Genomic DNA, 23,455 nt, shown 5'->3' on the forward strand with positions numbered 1-23,455 from the left:
TAACACGAACATTTATATCATTTATAATGATAGTTCTGAAACTGTGTATTTGGTGACTTGTCTTTTTCTGTTTTCCCTTCCACCAAAACCATCCAGTTGAGTTGCTGATGCAAAAGTCTGGGCACATTCTAATGTAATAAAAAATGTAACACAAAGCCCACAAAGCCAGTAAATACCCTCTTTGTCTCTGATGCATGTCAGGAAATTGAAGTAAATAGATTTAAAACTCTAACATTACAGACGATGAGATTAAAAAGCCATTAGTAGTCATAAGCCCATTAGAACTCTAGGCACCAAAAGACTCTTAGAGAGAAATTTCTTGACCAGATAAAAAACATATTGATATCATCCTTCTTTCATTATTCAATAAACGATCTTATTGGATGCCTTGTTGTTGTTGTTAGTATTCTATTCCTTTCTGTAACGAGTGCTTTTAAACAGGAAAGTTTCATGAGTGTCCTTCTCTTTAAAGACGCACGAAAATAAAACAACAAAAGCGAGCACTTGTTTCATTAACATTATAAGTGAGGCAATATCATTTAATGGTCTTTTTCTGGAGGAAAAAGCATAGCTACTTTCGGTATCCCTGTCAGCTTTCTTAGTCTTTTCTCTTGCTGCCCACGTTCTTCACAGTGACCCATGATAGCTACAGCGATGAATGTCTTTTCCAGTCTCCTAAAAATAGAACTTTGTACTCCAGCAGATGACCAAGAAGTTTTTATTCTTATTGCTTCCTGTCAAAGTATTCATTCAAAATATTGTTTCAAGTTGAAATGAAATAACCCTAAGCCTATCACTTAAGACAGGACCAGAATGGGCAATGATGGGGGAAAGGAGCATGGGATACAGAAAAGGAAAAAGTGCTGGTTAGTAAGTATGATCATCTAAGGCACTGGTGGATTGACATAATGAATTAAGTGGAATGCAGTATTTTAAGATGGTAATTCATTTTATTTGTGAAAATTGCCTTCTGGCACATCCACTAAAATTCCAGATTTTTGTGTAAAATAGGGTTACATGTATTTTACCTTATTAAGTGAAATGAAACCTTTATAAATGAGTGCTTATGCAGCATAATTTGCCATTCCTATTCCCACTGTCCTGCGGGGAGTGTGGGCAGACTAGAATGCAATTAACACTAAAGGGGAATTGTGTCATGATATGACTGGTAATTATTGCACTTGGCATAATTGTTTTTATTAATACTCCACTTATATCACTGCACTCTCCAGTTCCTTCTCACCATTTTACTTTATTAATATCTCACTTTGCTACATTTACAGTTATTTCCCCATCATTTTAAATTCACTCCAGTTTACTAGCATTGCCGTACAAAGAATTGGGGACATTAACAATTACTGAGATAATCTTGCAGTTGGAAAAGAAGCTTGGCTTTAATTATATTAATATGGCATTAATTGAAAATTGAAATTCTGTCCTATCTTTCAATAACTGAAGTCAAAATTATTAAAATAATCCGAACTAGAGCTCAATCAAAATGTTTATTTGAATAGTACCTGACTATATCCTGGTATCAGAATAGGGTGAAAAAACGCCAGAATGTGGTTTTAAAATTTGACTGCCTCAGGGCACCTGGGTGGTTCAGTCAGTTAAGCATCTGCCTTCAGCTCAGGTCATGATCCTGGGGTCCTGGAATTGAGCCCCACGTTGGGCTCCCTGCTCAGTGGAGAGCCTGCTTCTCCCTCCCCCTCTGCTGTTCCCCTGCTTATGCATGCTCTCTCTCTCTCTCTCTGTCAAATAAATAAAATCTTTAAAAAAATTTTTTTGCTTGTCTCATGACAAAGAACAGATTGTAATTTGATTGTTTGTTTAGTAAATTGACCAACAGTTGGATGAAATTAGCATATGCCATTTTATGTAGATGTAAATATCATTAATTATATAACTTAAGAATTTGAGCTTCTTTGTATTTTCAAAATTTTTTTTTTTTTAGAAAAGTTCTACTTATTGCCTTATAACCAGGACAGCATCCTTAGATGTAATCTAATCAAAATACTTTTTTGGATATCTTCCAAACAGAGAACGGCCAGGGGTGATGTTCCCGTCCTCAATAAGCAACTAATGAACTAGCCAGGTCCTTGTGTCTACCCCTGGACTAACAGGAGACCCAGAAACTGTGGATGCAGCAATTGTAAGTATCAAGGCCTGAGCCTCTTGTTTCCATCATACTACACAGCCAATCCATTACAAATGTGCTAACCACACATGGGGTGTTAATTGGAGCTTGGCACCCCCTGGAACATGACAAATTAATTCTTCACTAGTTAGAAATAAACAAAATCCAAAAAAGCTTTTATTAGCTACAGTGAATTTGGGGCTCTTTAACCCTTTTTGTACTATGCCGTTTATTTACCACAGGTTTAAATAAAATTAAATTTTTCTTAAAAAAAATCTCTATTCTGGTGACACAGAACGCATTAAGGTAGAATGGCTAACATGTGAATTGTTTAATGTACTCTGTCAGTTGTATGATATATGTCTTAGTAATTGAAAAGTGACTTCACAGATGGACTCTAATGGGAAGGCAACATTGCATAATGGTTAAGAGAACCACTGAGAAGGCAAGAGGGTTTTGACTCAGATTTTCCAAGTCTGAAAACTGTCTCTACTAATTATTTTTTATGTAACCTTGGGAAACTTGTCCTCATATGTAAAATGAGGATGCAAAGTATCTCAGGATTGTTGTGAAGATTAAATGTAAATAGCACACATACTGCTGAATACAAAATCTCTGCACGTGGATCATAGCAATTCATATGTTCAGGTCATGGATTATATTCAATAAAAGTCATCACATTTTCTGTTCTTGAGCAAAAATATTGCATCACAGAATCATGAATTTTTTAATTTCCTTTCAACATTTGGCAAGGCTATAACTTCTTTTGGTCATATAATATAGTTATCACGGTAACCTTTGTCCATATGCCAGAATGTGTTACTTCTTTGTACAAGATTTTTCCAAAGCTTTTTATTCTAACCAGCATAATAGTCACAGTCTCTTAATGGCCTGTGACATCTTCTATTCTCTACTGCTCTGTCCACTACTTAGTGTGCTATTGGCACACCAGCCTTTTTACTGATCAATGGACCTTCCAAGGAAAGTAAGCTCCTACATCAGGATTTTAAATGTTTCATTCCCCAGGTTCTGCATGATTCACTTCTATTCTTCCTTAAGCTTTCTGCTTAAATGTCACTTTATTCTGGAACTTTGCTAGGTTTCTAGAACTTTCCATAGAAGGGGAAACTCCTCCATCTTGGATTTTCCCATCCTTTTAATCCATTTTTATTAGCGTACCTCAGAATAAATCCATGAGAGCAGGGGATTTTGTTTCCTCTACCTTCTTCAACAGTTCCTGGTACAGCATAGGGATAGAAGAGAATAAGGTTGGGTTGACAATTACAAAATCCACAGTAACAATGGCTTAAACAAACAAATGAACAAACAAAAGTTTGTTTTGCTCTCACATAAAAGTCCCTCACTTTATAGGTGTTTTAGAGATGGTATGATGCTCCCACTGTCAGGGTTAGAAGTTTCTTAATTTCAAAGCCTTAAATTTCCAAGTGTATCCTTAACTTTACTTCCAGCTCTCCAGCCACCGTGCTTGTATTCTAACCACAGAAAGTAGTAAAGAGAAGTTTACCCTCCCCTAAGGATATTTTGTAAAATTTTTACGCAACCACTCCTAGTGTATATCACTGGCCATTAATTTGTCGTATAACCAAACTTAACCGCAAGAGAGGTTCTAAAATAGACTATTCAGAGCAACCAGATGAGCAACTGAAATGTCATAGTTCTGTTATAGAAAATGGGAAGAATAGATATTGATGGACAACTAGCAGACTCTGGAACATGTCTAGATAAATATTTGTGGGAAAACTGTATTCAAGAAAGACTCATTTTTAAATTCAAGTTTGATCCCATGAACTGCAAAACCAGCTCATCCAAAAACAAGATGTTGTCAATTCTATGGAAACGTGATGGTGGTGACCCAGACATAGTTGTTTTCATTCTTAACCAACTATTGCAAGGGTGAATGCTAAATATTCATTGAAATACTTCACTTTGACTAGGAGTAAACACTGTTTATAGAATCTAAACGTGTGGATTGAACTATTTGATTTTCCATAGACACAGAGAATAATGTTCACTAACTCACTTAGCCTCATTCTTCTTTTTGATCCAACCAATAACGAATAAGGGTTATTTAGCTCAATCAGGTAACTTAGAGTTTAATAAATCCTCTTCTATTTTGTCCCATCCCATTTTATGTCTTAAAGTTTTTAGTGGTAAAGTCTGCTTTTAAGCAATCAAGCAACAATAACAAAAAAACTCCTTAAAAATAATCTCACTTTAAAAAAAAAAAAAAAAAGGTTTCAATGAATTTCCCCTGTCAATTGCATTTTCTGCCTCTGAGCCTTCTCTGAACTATTTCCCTGATCTGTGAGGCAAGGGATTCTGGCTGCCAGCTTCCTGAGTAGATCTAGGGGAAAATTAACACATCCACAACTGAGCTCAAGCATTGCTGACATCTGGTTTACTCATTTTCACAGCACACTTGCACTGCACCCTATTGCCTTCTTCTTATGCACTGTTTCATCATGTGGCTCATTTCAAGAAAATGCATTTAACTTTTAGGTACTACTCTGTGGTATGAAGTGTGGCAAGTAGGAAAGAAAACAACCTTGAAAGAGCATTTCCACATATATGCAGCTCTAATATTCACTGAATATCAAACCTCAGAACTTAAGATATGCTCTGTTTAGTAAAAGCTTATGAGAACAGGGACAATGTTGATATCCAAAGAAACCAATCTCACTTTTGAAGAGAATGAGAACAAATTATTAACAACAGATCATCTCTTTACATGGATTGGAGTTTATTGCTATCACAGAAAAGAATAAGCAATCAATTTTATGCATTTATTTGTTTAATGGTGCTTTTTTAATAATAGGAAAATAAAACCAAAGTTCAGAGCCTTGGGCTTAATTTTGAATTGTGCCTTTGAAAAGTATTCTTTGTGTTTTTCTATGCTCTACTTAAAATTAGTTTGCCTCATTTGGATGATTAATGTAGAGAAACCTCTTTAATGCAGACCCCAATTTAATTTAGAATATATGATAAAGGAAGTAGTATTACAATTGCTTTGATTCTATGGATATGTTTTGCTAAGAAAATGTATATTACACAGATTTATATCATAACATGCACAATAGGAAACATAATGAGCACATTTTGCTCCATCACTAATAGAAATTAAGACTATCTGCCAATAAATAGTTTATTTTGAAATGTTCTATAAACTTAGTATTATTGAAACCATAGTTGAAAATGTCTCTCGTTCCAAATTTGTATCAGTTGTGATTTGTTCTTCTAATCAGTTACTAATCAGTAACTAATCACTTTAAATCTTCTAATTAAAAAAAATGGAAAATTTTCTAGTCCTATATTGATCGGTATCAGAATTTCAACTCACATAATATTTATATGCTCTTTTGGAAAAGAAGTACAGGGCACAGAAAGATAATATAATTATTACAGCATTGTATTTATGAGGAAAGTTATAATAAGAAATTAAGTATGTTATAAAACCAAGAAATGATAATTTAAATACCTGTAAGGTATTCAACAACATTTGTGAACTGTCACTTGTAAAAGTATAATAAATATGTTTTTGTAATCCTAATCATCGGGTATTATGTAGGCATAGATATTTTGAGTGTGGGGTATTAAACTCAACCAGATTCCCTATGTGGTCATTAGGAAAGTTTTTAAAATATGACTTAAATTTTATTACAAATCACACATTTTAGTTGTAAATTTATATAGTTGTACTGTTAATAAAGCTCTATACTTACTAGAGTACTGTTGGAGTAAATCTTTCTTTTTCATGAATAAAGGTTACAATATCTAAATTATATAAGTGAATAATTTTTCAAAAGAATTATTTCAACAATGTTAAAAGCATATGAAAGTTAAGTAACATTAATTCATAAAGTCAAATTATTTAATATATCAAATTTCTTCTGTATTTTCTAACCAAGTCCCATATTATGTAGATTTGTATCCATGAGAGAGATTGTCATGTTTTGCCTTCCCAAGAGAATACCAGAGAAACATTTTGATCAAAAAGTTCAAAGATTCTGAACAGTGCCTTAAGTGGAGGCATAAGAAGAAAAAATGATTTTAGGACATGGACTGGATTATTTTAAGATGTGTCTTGCAAGGTAGGGTACTGGTGAGGGTTAGCCAAAATTTTTGATATAATAGCTCAGGCTTGGTTCGCACAGCAAGTCAGGGATCTTGTAGCATGTGATGAGTAGCTGTTTAGTTTTTATAAGTAAGTATACTGTTAAGTGATTCATAGTCCTGTCTTCTAGAAGCAAATAGTTCAGTTATTTCAGCTTGAACTCAGTATCATCTAACATATGGATCAATGTCCATACTGTTGTTATTTAACATAGGGACAGGTAATTTTTTCCATTTAAAGGGTTTTCTGCTTGCATGAACTTGTTTGGGATGTGATCTTCTATGTCTGAAATCAGTTAACCCAGATTTCTGGACAAATGTGTCTCTTGCCCTTCTGTGCTTTCATACATATAGTATGTAGCCTTTCTTTTATCTTCAAGGCATTTTGGATCCCCTTTTAGCCATGTTTACTCTGGGCTGTGGCTTTCTCCTCTCTGCATCTATATGTACCACTCCTTAAGTTACTTTTTATGTTATCGAAAGTATTGAGATTTTTCCTTGATTTTCTCTATATACTCTGCATTGCTTTATGTCCAATAGTCTTCAGGTTCATTTCTGGGGGTTTACATCTACTAATTCCACTCTGTAATCTTACTGTTTGAACGGAAATTTGGGTGTCTGGGAAATATGGATCAGAGGAAGCTTGGCCTCACTGTCTTTTTATTCTTTAGTGTCCTTTCAACTAAATCTCACAGTTTTCATCCCCTGTAGCTCACTTAAAATAGTTTGTGGTTTGGGCTCTAGGAAACATTATAGGAGAGTACAAGATATGGTAAATGGATAGAGCAGGCAATGTGATGTTCTGGAGAAAGTTAACACCATGGAGTAGGGAATCTAGCAGGAATATATCACAATTATAAGCATATCTAACAAAAACACCCTAAATTACATGAAACGTAAACTTACAAAATTCAAGAAAGAAATAGATCATTCAACTATAGTTGGAGAATTCAATATTCTACTTTCAATAATATACAGAATTATTAGGCAAAAGATCGACAAAGAAATAGATAATTGGAACAACACTATGAAGCAGCTAGACCTAAGAAGCATCCATAGAACACTCTGTCCGACAACAGCAGAATAAATATTCTTCTCAACTGTACGTGGAATGTTCTCAACGTAGTAGGCCATAAAACAAAACTCAGTAAATTTAAGAGAACTGAAATCCCACAAACTATTTTTTTTAATGAGAATGGAATTAAATTGGAACTTAAAACCAGAAAGAAATTTGGGAAAATAATAAATATGTGGAAATTAAATATACTCCTAAATAGCCAATGGGTTAAAGAGGAAATCACCAAGGAAATGAGAAAATAATTTATGGTGATTAAAAATGAAGATAGCTTATTAACACTTAAGAGATGAAGTTAAACCTGAAAACAAACAAACAAAAATAACTGGTGAAATGGATGAACTCCTGGAAAGCCACAAAGTACTGAAACTGACTCAAGAAAAAATAGAAAATCTGAATACTTTCATAATAAATAAAGAAATTCATTTAATTTAAAAAACAAACAAACAAACTACCCAAAAGAAGGTCCAGGCCCAAATGCTTCACTGGTAAACTCTACCAAATACTTTAAAAATCATTAAATACCATTTTTTTTCACAAATTCTTCCAAAAATACAGGAGAAAGAAATACTTCCAACTCATTATATGGGGCCTATGTTACTTTGATTCCAAAAATAGATAAAGGCATAAAACAAATAAAGGAAACTGTAGACCAATATATAGATGGAAAAATCCTGACCAAAATGTGAAAACACTGAATTAAGCACATAAAAAGGATTGCACACCATGAAAAGTTGGAATTTATTTCAGGGATGCAAGTTTGGTTTGACATCTGAAAATCAGTTAATATTTTACTATATTGGTAAAATAAACGATAAAAGCCACATGATCATGTCAATAGATAAAGAAATAGCACTGGGCAAAATTCAACACAGTTTCATTATAAAAACACTTAAAAAAACCCTCTAATACTAGAGCATACCCAATAAAAGGCAAATAGCACAATTTAAAAATGGGCAAAGTATCTGGATAAACCTATCCAAAAATGATATATGGATAGCTGTTAATCCCATGAAAAGATTTTCAATATTATTAGCAATTAGGAAAGTTCAAATTCAAAACCCAGTAAGATTTGATACCTACACAGGTAAATAGAATCAAAATTACATAAAACAAGCATTGGTAAGAATGTGGAAAATTGGAGCCCTCATATATTGCTGGTAAGCTTGTAAATGATGTACTAGTTTGGAAAACATCCCAGCAGTTCCTCAAAACATAAAACAGAGTTTCACTAATTGACTCAGCACTTCTACTAATATACCCAAGAGAAATGAAAATGTATATCCACACAAAAATGTATGCAAAAAAATGTTCATAGCAGCATTATTCTTAGTAGCCAAAAAGCGGAAGTAACCTGAGGTCTGCCCATGAGTTGATCCAATGAATAAGCAAAGCATAATATATCTATTAAGTGGAATATTATTTATGAATAAAATAAAATAATGAAGTATTGGCAGATGCTATAAAATGGATAATCCTTGAAAACATGCTATGTATAAGAAGTCCATAATAAATACCACCTATTGTGTTATTACATTTATATAAAACATCCAGAATAGCTTATCTGTAGATACAGAAAGCACATTAGCAGTGGCCTTTGTTTTGGGAAGGGGAGGAAGGAAGGGCTTAAGGAGAAATGGAGAGTGACTGCTAATGTGTATGGGGTTTCTTTCTGAAGTGTTAAAAAAAAATGCTAAATTGATGGTAGTGATGATTGCACAACTCTGTGAATATCCTGAAAATCACTGAATTATACTGAATTGTACACTTTAAATTGGTAAATTTTATATATATAAATATATAACATACTAGTGAAGCTGTTATAAAATATAAACAATAAATATATAATTATCATATAATATATAATTAGTATAAATATCTAATTTCACTAATTTTTATAAATTATTAAATTTTTATGTACACTTAGTAATACATTTGTCTATTTATGTGTATGAGCAAAAATAAATAAGCATATGTATTTATGTATAAGGGAAAGTAAAATATACAGTATGTACACCTTCAAATTGTATTTGAAATCCTGAAAGAATTACTTTCCTTTATAGAGATCACCTTTCATTTTAGTGAATAAGATTTATTCATTTTAACTTATTATAACATCAGTGCCTGCTAACTGAAAATGCATCTCTTTCTAGGAGATTTCTGATGGTTAGCAATGAAAATCCCAACTACTGAGTTTTTATCATTAAGACTAACAAACCCATGGGGAAGGACAGTAAGAAGACCAAAATTCTATGATATTTTAGAATTTCCTTAAGGAGATACTAATTTTGAATAAAACATGAACATTTTGGTCCCCTGGTTTTTAAACAAATGGTTGCTTAATTGAATATGTGTCCTAAAGCACTGTGGTGATCATCTCACTTCCATAATATTATTCAGACTTTGCTTCAAGCATATGCATTTCGATACATATTTTGGCATTTTGCAATATGTACATACTACATCATCAAATGGCATGAAATATTCAGATAAAACATAGTGTGTTCAACCAGTGACTTGAGAAATAAAGTTATGACAAGTGTGTTCACTATGAGATTATAACAGTATATATATGTAAGAAAAAAATGAGTTTGTTTACAGTGTTAGTAATACGAGAATTATTTTTTTAGCATGTGTTATACATATCTGTTGCTAAATTGGTAATTATTCTTCCAAAGTCACAAATGCAAGAACATATTTTTTAAAGTATTGTATGTATATTAAATTCACCTCTTACTTTTGGGACTTTAGAATTCTTGGCCCATAATTTTGGAAACTTTGGACATTCTTTTGCCTTTCTATGCCAGTATCAGGCAACAATAGCAATTCATTTAATTTTGGCAACCTTGAATGAGTTTGGGTATCTACATAAACATTATGATCTTTGCTCAGAATCTTCTTTGAGAGTGTCTTCATTCATAGCTTGCTTTTGTGAATTTTCCTAAAATAAGAAAACAAGTCAAGAAAAAATGTACAGTGAAAGAAAATCCAGGCTTTCATGTTCTGCTTTTGATATGAGTTAAAAGCCCCAAACCAAAACCTGCCTCTTTCCTGCAAATAGATTGTGATATTGACCCATTTTTAATCTGGTAAATTAATCAGAGAATGGTAATAAACTTCTAGCATTTGAGCAGTGTTCTGATTCAGCCCCACCTAAAACAGTTGGATTATTTTATGTTCCAAAAAGATTTGACTCTAAGGACTAGCAGTAGGGTCTAAAAAGTCTGAAGCAGCCTATTCCCATTGGACTGAAGGCTCCCTTCCTATTGAGGAACAACTTCAGAGGATGGTGTCATAATTAAACAAGACAGAGACCAGGGAGAAAGGTCCAAATAAAATTTATTTGGACCAAGAGAAGGTCCAAATAAAAGTGGAGCAAGGGAACAGGAAAGAGAAAATCACAACAGCAGTTTACGGTAATTTTTAACACTACCCTAACATAACAGAAGGGGGAGCTCTGGGAAGTTAGAAAAAACTATTTGAGTCCAGCCTTTTTTTCTCCCCGCTTGAGAAAACTAATCTAAATAATATTGTACAACAGAAAAATATCAAGGTTAAATTTTGTAGAAAATTACTTTAAGGAAATATAATATGGATCGTTATAACATCCTTATAGCTATCGGAAGTATTGAAGTACTAAGGGAAAAAATTAGATACAGATTGCAATGCACTTAATAAAAGTTAGACATTAAGAAAATATACGAAAAAAAAAAGAAAGAACAACATAAACAGAACTACAAAAGCTCAAAAATAAGGTTGCAGAATTTAAAACATAACTAGAAATAATATAAAATAGTTTTGAAGCTGAAGGATAAACCAAAATGAAAACACATGAGAACACAATAAAAAATATCTTAAGGGAAATAGATACAGAATATAAGAAATTCAATGTAAAGTAACAAAAGAAATGATGAAAGATTCAAGAGAAAGGAAAGGACATGTATTGAAGATGGATAAAGAGCATTGAGGTACTAGAGGTCCTAAAGAACTTGGGAAAGCACTGGAGAAAATTATGGAAATGTACATTTCAAGGAAACTTTTCTTAAGAAAATATTTAAACTTTACATTAACAGACATACTGTGCACCTGAGAATATTGACAATAAAGATCAACAAGACCTCTTCTAGTAAAAGATGGAGCATGTCACCTGGAAGGAAATAAAGTTAGGTTATCATCAGACCTTTCAACAGTAATTTTAATGCAAAAATATAAAGTAACATACTTGAGTTACTCAAGGAAAGAGCATGTGAACCATGAATTTTATATCCAGGAAAGTTGACATTCACGTATAAAAGAATAACTGTTATCAGCTAGTGCAAACTTAGAGAATATGGTTTCTATGACACCTTCCTAAAGATTTTGCTCAAGCACAAGCTTCAGGAAAACAAAATGACTAGATACAAAAAGAGATAGGGAAGAGGTGATGTGTATTAAATATATTGCTCTTATAGAATCAAAATTAAATAAGAATTAAAAGGGGGAGAAAATAGCATGTAATGCCTATTTGATCTGATTATTTAGATGCAGTACAATGACTGAAAAATGGGGAGGATGATGGGACTAGCATATATCAATATTTTTAAACATTTTCAGTAAAAAATAATTGGTGATAACAGAATTAATATCTAATAATATTCATCTAAAATTAGTAAACGTAAAGAAGACACTGAAAGTATATAATTATGAATTATTTAATTCTATCAGCCTCATTCTTCTAGAAAACTAGAACTATTGGTGTGAAATTAAGGAAATTCAGATGTAATGTAAAAGAGGATTAGTAAAAAATACTGTAATGCCACATACAGAGTAGAAATAGCAGTATAAAACATGAGGTATGTACCTTCAAATATTTATGTGCAGCAAATGTATATCTACACACATATATTTCCTACCTAGTATATGTTCTTAGTACATATCCTGAGTTCTATCCATTAAAAACATCTTAGAACAATGACTAGCATGTTGGCAATTTGCTTTCCTAGCACTAATAACAATCTTGGTTTATCATTTCTTATTTGAAGAAACCAGAGTTTTGTGGAAAAATGACTGCTTTCCATTATGGACAGAAAACATACAAGATAAGGCTAGGACACCTTGACATACCTTTATCAAGAAAGCTCTTCAAGAAAATAAAAGGACTTGGGTGCCCTGTCCCCACCTCCAAAATAAATAAATAAATAACACTGCATACAAATATTAGAAACTAACTTATTTTAGCCATGTTTTGGATTAAAAACATGGTACATAAAGTAACAAGTTCAGGTAAAATTTATAAAAGAATTAATATTTCCTTGTTGGTAATTTCTTTGAGAATCAACTTCTGTGGCGAAATGTGCATCTCCTCAAAATACGAGACCCTGGGCCAGGTCTTCAAAAGAATGCGGTAACATTTAAGAGAGTGGCTTGCACACGGATTGCTCTATAAACACAAATTGATTGTTATACCATCTCCATGTGTTTCTCTTTGTTTTGAATTTGGGTTATGTAACAAAGAAGTTGTGTTTACCTAACACAGGTCACAGGATTTTGATATACCAGCAACGTGACTAGAATAACAGGTAGATGTGTGGGATTTCTAGGTTCCTAAAAAGCAATGACTTCCTACTGCTTACCTGTCATATCCAAATCTTAATGAATGACTGATATAGATAATATAAAATAGCTTTCATCATAAAATAAAACATAAATATTCATCTGTTACATATCTATAATAAATTTTTGTGTGTCAGTAAACCATCTCTGTTGTTACCTTGACTAACATTCAAGACAATGTAAAATTTTTAATGGGCACAGCCATTGAATAGCTACCACTCCCACTCTTCACATATCAACTTCTCCGATTGCAGAAAACATAGGAATTTTTATACTTCCATTTTTGTAAATTGAGTCAGAATTTTTTTTTAGAAATCATTATGCATTTAATTATCTTAAATTCAAACTTTAACTGGCCCATAAAAAATCATAGTGCATTACTCAAATTCATATTTTAATCAAAAATAGTTCAGAATTGTGAATACCTTAGCTGACTGATTAATATATAAATATTAATTTTTAAATATTAGAATAATCCAGAAAGAAACACAAGTCTAGTTTATTATTGATTGCATCCTCAGCCTCTGATTACTCTAGAAAAATTACTTCCCAAATTATCGGCAGTGTCACTGCTCTAAGATTTGATGCCTCCTTTAGCAACCTTACTGATAGCTAATTCAACACTTATTTTTAACTGCACCTGTATTGGATTACTTTGTATGCACAGAAGTCCCTGGAAAACTGAGCACTTAACCCTTCTCCTGTTTTCAATGTTGAAGTGAAAAATCTCCCTACAAAAGTGTCAAGTAAATTAGCAGTTAGAGAATAGGTCAATTCTTCATTATTTATTTTGGAACATCTAAGTAAAAAGCAGTTCATTATTTGTCTTGAAGCATTGCCAGCTACTAAATATTTGCCATACCCATTCAAATGTAAATACAAAGATATAATGAAAAGTTCAAATTACATTATCCCAAACCATACCCATCTTAATCTAGCAGCTTCTGAATTATATATTTAAATTTGGAAAATTCCAATCTCACTTACTTAGTACAAATCCTCCTGCATTTTCTGCACTGAACACAGGAGAAATAATAGGTAACCTCTTATTTCAGAAGTACTTTCATTCCTGGTAAATTAAGATTTGTCCTACTCATCTCCAGCTGAGGTTTGGAGATGAGGCTTGGACTTAAGGAGATAGAAAACTACAGGTTAATAAAATTAATGTACCTAAGGTGAAACTCTTTGAGCAGTACTTTTGACCAGAAAGAAAAAAGGTATACCAGTAATATAGGTATAACACATTAACATGTGTCTGTACATAGATCTGAGATCTCAATGAGGTAAAGTATTTTTCCTGAAATAACTTATGCTAAACCTAAACTTCCATGACTATGTATATCAAATTTATAAGACCTGTGGTGTTAAAACCAATAAAATACAATTATAATAAAAATTAGTCCAAAGCTGTTACAATGACACCCAACAGATGCATATGCAAATCCACTATGGAATACAAATGGTAAAACTCATTTTTTTGGTTTTCTAGAAAGCAAACAGTAAAGCAGTTTTTAAATGATGTCATTCATAACAGAATCAGAAAACATTAAATGCCTGTGAATAAATTTAGCGAAATGTGTGCAAAATCTCTACCCTTACAGACACAAATCACAATTAGTTTTTTCTAAATAATACAGATAAATTTTCTTAGATTAGAAAATGTTCAAATACTTGAACATTTGTTTAAAAAACTTTGTATTTTATAACTGTCCTATAAATTTAATGAAATCATGTTCAGAATCCTATAAAAGTTTGTACTTCTGTATAAGTCCACAGTTTCTTTTTAAAGTGTCCATGGTAATTAAAAGACCTTAACAGTCAAGGAAAACTAGAAAAAGAAACACGAAGCTGGAGAAATTAGAGATTTAGATATCAAAATCCATCATAAACATGTAGTATTTTAGAAATCGTGGTATTTAGTATAAGAACAGACAATAAAAAATAGAATATATATCATTGGTCTTTTGACTATAGCAAGAAAAGGAGAAAGTTATGTATTAAATGGTTTTAGTTCTATTAGACATACACTTTTTTTTTTAAAAAAGGGAATGATAACCTTTGATAAATATCAGATGCAAAAGTCAATTACAGATACATCATAGACCTAAAGGAGAAAAGTAAAACAATAAAGCTTTTATATGAAAATATATTGCCTTGGAGCAGGCAAAGTTTTTAGCAGAGTAAAATGTAAAGGATATTTGACAAATTAAATTCCATTGAGGCTATACCATTAGGAAGGTGAAAATCAAACCAAACAACATGAGAATATGTGTACAATACATATATCTAGGAAAGACCTGTACCCAGGTAATATAAAGGCCCCCACAAGTTCTCAGAAGCAGACAGGCCTATAAAAAATGTGTAAAAGTCTTGATGGGGCTCTTCAAATAAGGATTTTCCAATGGTCAATATATACGTGAAGAGGTATTAATTTGCTTATTCATCAGAAATGAAAATTAAATACAACCACACAGCCAAAAGAATGGTCAAAATAAAAATGACACATGGTATAAAGTTTAATGAGGGTGTAGATCAATGGAAATTTCCATGAACTTCAGTTGGGAGTATAAATTGATAAAAATCACCTTGCAAAATTGTGCTACAACATCTACTAACATGGGATGAATATTTACTGAACCAATTGCCAGAAAGTAATTCCCCTTACTCCAGAAATGCATGCACATATATATGTTCCTAGAAACATGATTTATAATAACCGAACATTAAAAAAATAAAATATCCCCAACAGTAGAACCTATCAATACACTGGGGAACAGATAAAGGGCATTGAACAAACCTCACGATATACAACAAAATGGATAAATTCTGAGGCATAACTTGAGGAAATAAAGCTAGAGATAAAAGAGTATATATGATTTTATAGATAAAGTTTTAAAATGGGCAACACAACATGTAATGTGTGAAAATGCATACTCATTAGGTAACACTATACCAAAAAGGAAGAGAACATTTATTTATTGTTGCCGTCAGAATAGTCATTGTATCCAGTGGGAAAGAAAGGAATTTTAATTGCAAAATGTCGTGCCGGGACCACCTGCAATGCTGGCCATGTTTTATTTCTCGACCTGGTGGGCATAATACAAGGGGAACTTTAGAGAAAAGTGAGAGTACATACCTTTTTGTGTACTTTATTTTGGCATATTATATAATAATTTCATCATGAAAAGCTTAAAATTAAAGAAAGCTACAAAATAGGCGTGACTTATTAAGAGATGTTTCAGGTGAAGTGGGCCATCTGATTCTTAAAGGAAGATTGACAGGTGCTGTGAAAATGACACATTGTGTCATGATATGGAAATTATGCCAATTTTAGTTTTGAAAAGCTTATTTCTAAGATCGGTTAAAGGGATATTAGCAAGGAAGACAGTTCTGTTTGAATTAGAACCACAAAATCTAGGTGGCAGTTATAATAATTAAGATAATTATATTTAAAATTGGAGTCAAAGACATATTTCCCGAAGAGAAGTTCTCAGATATAGAGATAATATGCTCTGCTTCATTATCATTTGCTTATTATTATGTGGACCCCTTAAAAAGTTTGAATATATTTCTTAGACATTGAATATATCACAACTTACCTACTTATTATTTATTTAAAATAGCTTAATTTGGGGGAGGGGGGCGCCTGAATGGTTCAGTTAGTTAAGTGTCTCTTTTGTTCAGGTAATGATATCAGGGTCCTGGGATCAAACCCCACACAGGACTTCCTGCTCTGCTTCTCCCTCTCCCCTTGCCCCTCATCTCCCCATGCTCAAGCATGGCATGTACTCTTTCAAATAAAATCTGTATAAAATAGTTTAATCTTTTACATTTTTTTCTAGTTGAATAGTTTACATTTTCTCCTAATGTGGTATCAATCTGTCCAAATGTCTGTAATATCTGAGGACCTAGTGACAGTTAAACATTTAAGCCTACCTTTTTTTTTTTTTAAGCCAAGTTATGTGATGGTGAAACAAGGAATTCAGAATGAAAACATTCTTTTTTATTATTTTTTAAATAACACTTATGACACTTATTTAGCTCAAAGGAACACATTCTCCCTTAACTTAATAAATTAACCAGAAGAGCCATAAAATCTTTATCACTTAATTTCACACACATCAAATTCTCCAACAAAAACTCTCAGGATTAAGATAGCCTAGGAAACCCTGCATTAATTATTTTTATTTTTTAAATAATTCTTTCTTCTAACAGAGCCTTTCTGTTTTAATTTGTTGATAGATTAATAAGCATGATATGAAATAAAAGTTCTATGTGTAAATGCTGTTTGACAAATGGAAATAGATTTCTTGAATGCAGGATTTCTCTTACACTTGTATTTGCTAGTGCATACCATGACCCTTTAAGAAAAAACTTTCAAGTATATAAGATCATAGAATCATTTTCAAGTAAATTCTTACTGGTCATGATTTGCAGACTACGCATTGGTAAAGTTGAGCTTAATTCTAAGTAAAAGCCACAGCAGTCATTTCTATCATTATGTGATGGGTGTCATGGAACAAAAAGATATTTTACCTTTTGTTGGCTTACCTGATTTACCTCCTTCAGTTCTTTTTAAGGCATTCATTTATATTTTACAAAGATATTGGCTTATCTGTCTTAAAGTTCTTATTTCATCTTGGCAACTGGGAGGTTATGGGTAAAAGAATTGAACTGTGGGAATTTAGGATTAATATGGCTGTGATGTGTATTTTGCACTAAAGTTAAGACCGCTTTTACCTTAATTGTGCAAAGTTGGCTTATCTGTTGGTCATAGGAGTCAGTGGTGGATTGGATTATAAATGTTATACCTGTAAGCTTCCCAAGACTGTCAGTAAGATTAAGATTAAAAGAGATAAACTAAATTTACAGAAGTATAGTTTAGGCAGTTAGCTATATTTCTTTTTTTTAAATTTTATTAACATATAATGTATTATGTGTCTCAGGTCTATGAATCATCGAGTTAGCTATATTTCTGAAAGCACATATTCTGAGTCTTGGATCTGAGACAAAGACATAGAGCCACATTCTGGGTTTACTTCATTTTTTTTCTTAATTTGAGGTTTATAGGCTTGGATACTTTAAATGAAGAGAGAATTTTTAAGACTGCTTAGTTTCTGTGGAAGGGTTTATTTGGCTTTATAAAATAGTACATGTCAATTATGCACCAATTGACAGTTAAGAGAGTATTGAGATTTATTATGAGAGATGCTGTGTAATCAATTTTAAATTATAGGACACTAATATAATTAGATTTTTAACACATAAAAATTATAAGGAATATTTAGGCACTTAATCGGAATTTTTAAAGCCAGCGATAACAAGTTAATAATTGTGACAACTAATAGAGTATCTATATAAATGTCACTATTTTTATTAATTGATATTTAATTTGCTCTAGCCTGCCTTGGTAAATGTTAATTAAATGCCAGAAAATTCCTTATAATTTTAACATATTAATAATCTTATAATTATGTCTTTATTGCTTACATAATTATGAGTTAATTACACAGCTACTAGATTTACTGTACCCTTTATAGAGAGCTCAAGACTATCCATTTTTCTCCACAGGTCAATAAACTTGATTGCCTGTTAACCACTTTCAGTCATAGGACATCAAAAGCTATTTGTGAATAAGTATACATTTCCATCCAACAGAGTGCCATTATTCCTTTTATTAATCTATTATTTTGTACCTTAGAAGGTGTCAATTTAGGAGAAAACAGGAAATTGTATCCCAGACTTTTCTAAAATGATGTATATAAAAATTGTTTTCTTTCAAAGTGCTTTTATATGTATAGTTTCATTTTATAGATACAGTAACTTTATAAAATTCAGTTATCCTCATTTGACCAATAAGGAAGCTGATGTAGAGATTAAGTGACTCTCCCTTTATAATCCCATATTATTATTGCTTAACCCACACACTGCTCTTTGTCGCTCTCCGTTCCCTTGCATTTTTACCATCCACCCTCCTGACTGTCCACTTCCAATCTAGATAAATTGTCATGCCCTTTTAAATCCCTATTTTTGGTAGAAAACTGAACACATAAAAAAGAAAAGCATAAGCATATAATTGGTTCTTTGATAAACCCAGGTTTTTCTCAACTTTTTACCCCTGGATCAAACCTAGTGATGAAGAGACCCATGGTCTATTCACCTTTGAATTCCTAGCTGGGGCTCTTCGACACAGTATCTGACACAGATGCATAAGTGAATTTAAAACTTTAAATCAAGTCCATTTCCTAGTTCTCTTGATGATCATAATGGAACATCAGTAACAATCCTCAGATTTTAACCCTGCTGCTTTCTTGCAGGTGGGACAATATTTTCTGCTAGAGAGAGAGACCTTCAATAACCACTTCCTCATTTCTGCCTCTCATTCTCAAATTTCATACCCGTTCTCTGCTTATTCTTTCTTACTGCAGAAACAGTGATCCTATTTTATTTTTTTAGGGTAATTTCTCCATTTATGTTCTTGATCATCTCTATTTTTATCTTGTATTTATAGCCAACCACTGATTTTATAAAAAGTACAAATGAAAAGCATATACCACTAATTAAGCAATAAACAGCATAATTTGCATGTCAAAATCAATGAAGAGAGGAGAAACCTCATTATTATGTACTTTATATTTACAGAAATATTTTACAGATAAACTTGGATTTTTAAAATTTTAATTACATGTTCTAAAATAAAGCAACCATAACTCAGCACCCTAGAGATATTAATATATAATATTAGTCTTTTTTTCAACACATTGCATCATGATGTAATAGGAAAAAATGAAACTAGATATTATGACAGGTACTGTTCAAATTTTGCACTAGAAAATGAGGTAAGTGAATTAGAAAGCTTTTGTAGACTTTTCTAATTCTAGATTTAAAATTAAGATATTCTTCTGTACATATTAAGTTTATAATAGATTGTTAAATAAGCAACAATCACTTCTTACATATTCTCATTCTTAATATTATAAAACAGTCTTTTATTCATGATTATATAACTTTTATCAGTGATTCGTGCATCCCATGAAATGGTTTGCATATTCAGACAATGCAAGAGACAAAGTTTTACAGGAATCAGTGTAGAATCTGCTACTCAGGCTGTTTTCCAATTTTCTTCATAACTTGATATCACCTTACTTACTCAATATACTTTCTCAGCTCTCTTTAACATCTAAATAACATTCTGATCTCATACTATCTCCATACTTTGCTATTCTGCAGTTTGACCAAAAAACTCTACTCAATTCTGAGTATTCAAATTTGCTCTCATTTTTAAAGAACGAACCAAGTCTTGGGGCATCAGGTGGCTCAGAAGGTTGGGTGTCTGCCTTTAGGTCAGGTCATGGTCTCCAGGTCCTGGGATCAAGCCCCACATTGGGGTCCTGGTTGGCTCAGTGGGGAGCCTGCTTCTCCCTCTCCCTCTGTTTCTTTCTGTCTCTCTCTCAAATGAATAAATAGAACCTTAAAAATATATATTTAAAGAACCAACTAACCAAGCCTTATATTCTATCATTTTTGTGACATGTTATCCGACATTCTGACCTTCACTAATCTCCTTTAACACCAATGTCCCTCAAGTAATTAATGTTCATTTGGTTGATCACCCTTCTTATATTGTTACTTTTTTGTGTGCATTTTTAATTTTTCCCAAACTGTATCATTGGCTTTTTCAGGTTAATGACCAGGACTTTAGGTTCTCTTTGTTCTCTAACAGCCTGTGGCATTGCCTCATGCAAGGCAGCAGGCATTGTTTAATTCTTCTTTGAATCTTGTACTACGGCAACATTTTTATTCTGTGGTTCTTTGGTGAAAGACCGTGAACTACCTAGAAGGTTGTAGGAATAGACTCCTCTGGCCTGTTCTAGGTCTGAGAATCATGGAGAATCATACTTTTCAAAAGGACCCTCATTAATTCTTGTGCACACTATAGACTGGGGCAACTGAGTGTGTATCTAGATTTCTAACACAAAAACATGACTTCTCACCTTATTTTAGTGTTGGTGAATATCAAAAGGAAAAGGATACTGTAATTTTTCAAACACTTTTTGACTCTTTAACTAGATATTAGAGTAAGTAAAGGTACTTCTGTTTCCATATATGCCTTCTTTTTAGGTAACATTTAGAATATCAAAACAAAAAATATTAAACAACAATGAAAAATCTTTTGACAATCTTAACAGTTGGTGTGCTTTGAAATCCAGTTTGTATAGTGAAAGAAACACCTTTTATGCTGAACAAGCTAATTTTACATCATTAGAAATAGACCTATTCCAAAAAAAGTAAATTAAAGAAAATTCAATCTATATCATTTTGTTCTTCCTAAAGATATATATCATTTTTTAGGAGAGGAAGAGTTTACATAAAATATAAGAAAAAAATGGAATGACCCTATTTTTGTTTTCTTTTGCTTTCCCATGGGTAAAAGCCACACTGTGCATTTTATCTGGGGAAAAAAATGTATTTTAAAAGACTATGTGAGTGAAGTTCCATTCTCAAGTAAAAGTTAAATTTTATGGGAAACCAGTTTCTCACAAGTTTTTCAACTTTAAAATGATTTTTTCAAAAGTCAGTCATTACCTTTAGTTTAAATCCAACCAGCCACACACCAATCCAGCGTTTCATGAACTTTCTTTATAGAGGAAGTTGGTTCACAGATTCGAACTTCAATTTTTAATTTCTTGACTTTCAGTGCATAGAGAGAGATAATATACTTTCCAGGTATGCGTTTGACTTTTAATTTCTACTTCTGCCCCTCTGGAGGCCATTGGGTAGCTTTATCCCGCTACAAAGGCACTGTTCCCAGAGGACTGGACATTTAGGCCCTGGAAATGAACAGCTGCACAGAGTAGTGGTTTCCAAAGCTCACATTAGTACCACGTTAATCCATGTATATTTGCAAATTGTTATGATCATTGCTCAGAAATGGCATCAGTTGCAGCTGCAGCATTCTGAAAATATTTCAGACTTGTGATGGCTGGAACAACAACACAGAAATTATAATCATCTGACATCCATCACCACCGCTCCTTCACTTGATTGCACCAGTCAACAAATCCTGGGCAAGAAGACAGTGAAATAAGTAACTGCACAAGCTTTGTCTATTAAAGAAATCTTTATTTTTTTTTTCCTCTGATTTTCACCATTCCATATTTCTGTCATCTCCCTTAGTCCATTTCAAACAGTATCCAGTGCACAAATAGAAAATGAAATAGGATTTTTCAAAATGTCCATTAATGTGCTACTTCTTAAGAACTGTATCAACAGCAAGCTTCTAAAACACCTGCCCTCTTGTAATGTAAGGTTTTTACTCAGTATTATTCTGAATGTGATCTTATTTTAAGTGTAAACATATTTATCTGACTATTTTTCTCTTCTTATTCTCCCTCTTTGTTTTCTCTCTTCTTCTTACTGGATGACTAAGGATTCTCAATGTGCAAGTAGACAGGATTTCTTTTTCAATGCTACTGTTTCATCTATGATCTCTTAATCCATATACTGTGGCTCAACACTTTTCTACTAAAGGCTATTCTGATAATCAATGTCTATGAAACCACTATAGACAGTTCAACCTACAACATTTTTTTTTAAAATATTTTATTTGTTTATTTGACAGAGATCACAAGCAGGCAGAGAGGCAGGCAGAGAGAGGAGGAGGCAGGTTCCCCGCTGAGCAGAGAGCCCCATGCGGAGCTCGATCCCAGGACCCTAAGATCATGACTTGAGCTGAAGGCAGAGGCTTTAACCCACTGAGCCACCCAGGTGCCCCTCAACCTACAACATATTTAAAAGTCTCAGTTATTATAACCTAGTGTTAGTAGTTTTTGTTTAATCTCTCAGACAAGCTAAGCAACTTTGTAAGGTCCAACACTGAGCGAAACCCTTTTACCTAATATGTGCTAGATAAATGTTGTAGAATGAACTAATGGATGAATATCTAAATATTCTGATGACCTACTATAAAAGTATATTTTATCTTTTCAAATTAAGATTCAATTAGACCAAAAAATATCCTAGTGTTGTAGCATGTAATACAAAATCTTTCATTGGCTGACTTGCTTATCTATTACTCCTGTTCAGACTCCCACATTTACCACATCACATATTATACCTCAACACTCTTAGATTTTAAGTGTTGTATCTTCCTGCTTTGTACATACCTTCTTGGTGAGAATTCTGTTCACTAATAACATATCTCAAAAGACACTTTCTCCAGGAACTGGTTTAAAGCATACAATTCATTTTCCTTCTTTTTCTTTTTCTTTTTCTTTTTCTTTTTTTTTTTTTTTTTAGGAAAACTACAGAGCTAGGCATCTCTTACCTTAATTTAATATAGAGCATTTTCATTACCCCAGTTTAGAGTCTCTTAATTCTTCCTATAGATTTGTATCACTATTTTTTAAATTCAATTCCATCTTTATTCCCACCTGCCTGCTTTGTACGGCTGTTGTATAGTATACTTGTATAGTATAATACAAATTATATATATATATATACTAATAACACACTTATAT

This window comes from Lontra canadensis, unplaced genomic scaffold (genome assembly GCF_010015895.1).
Source record: "Lontra canadensis isolate GAN:19392208 unplaced genomic scaffold, GSC_riverotter_1.0 scaffold19, whole genome shotgun sequence".
Taxonomy (NCBI): Eukaryota; Metazoa; Chordata; class Mammalia; order Carnivora; family Mustelidae; genus Lontra; species Lontra canadensis.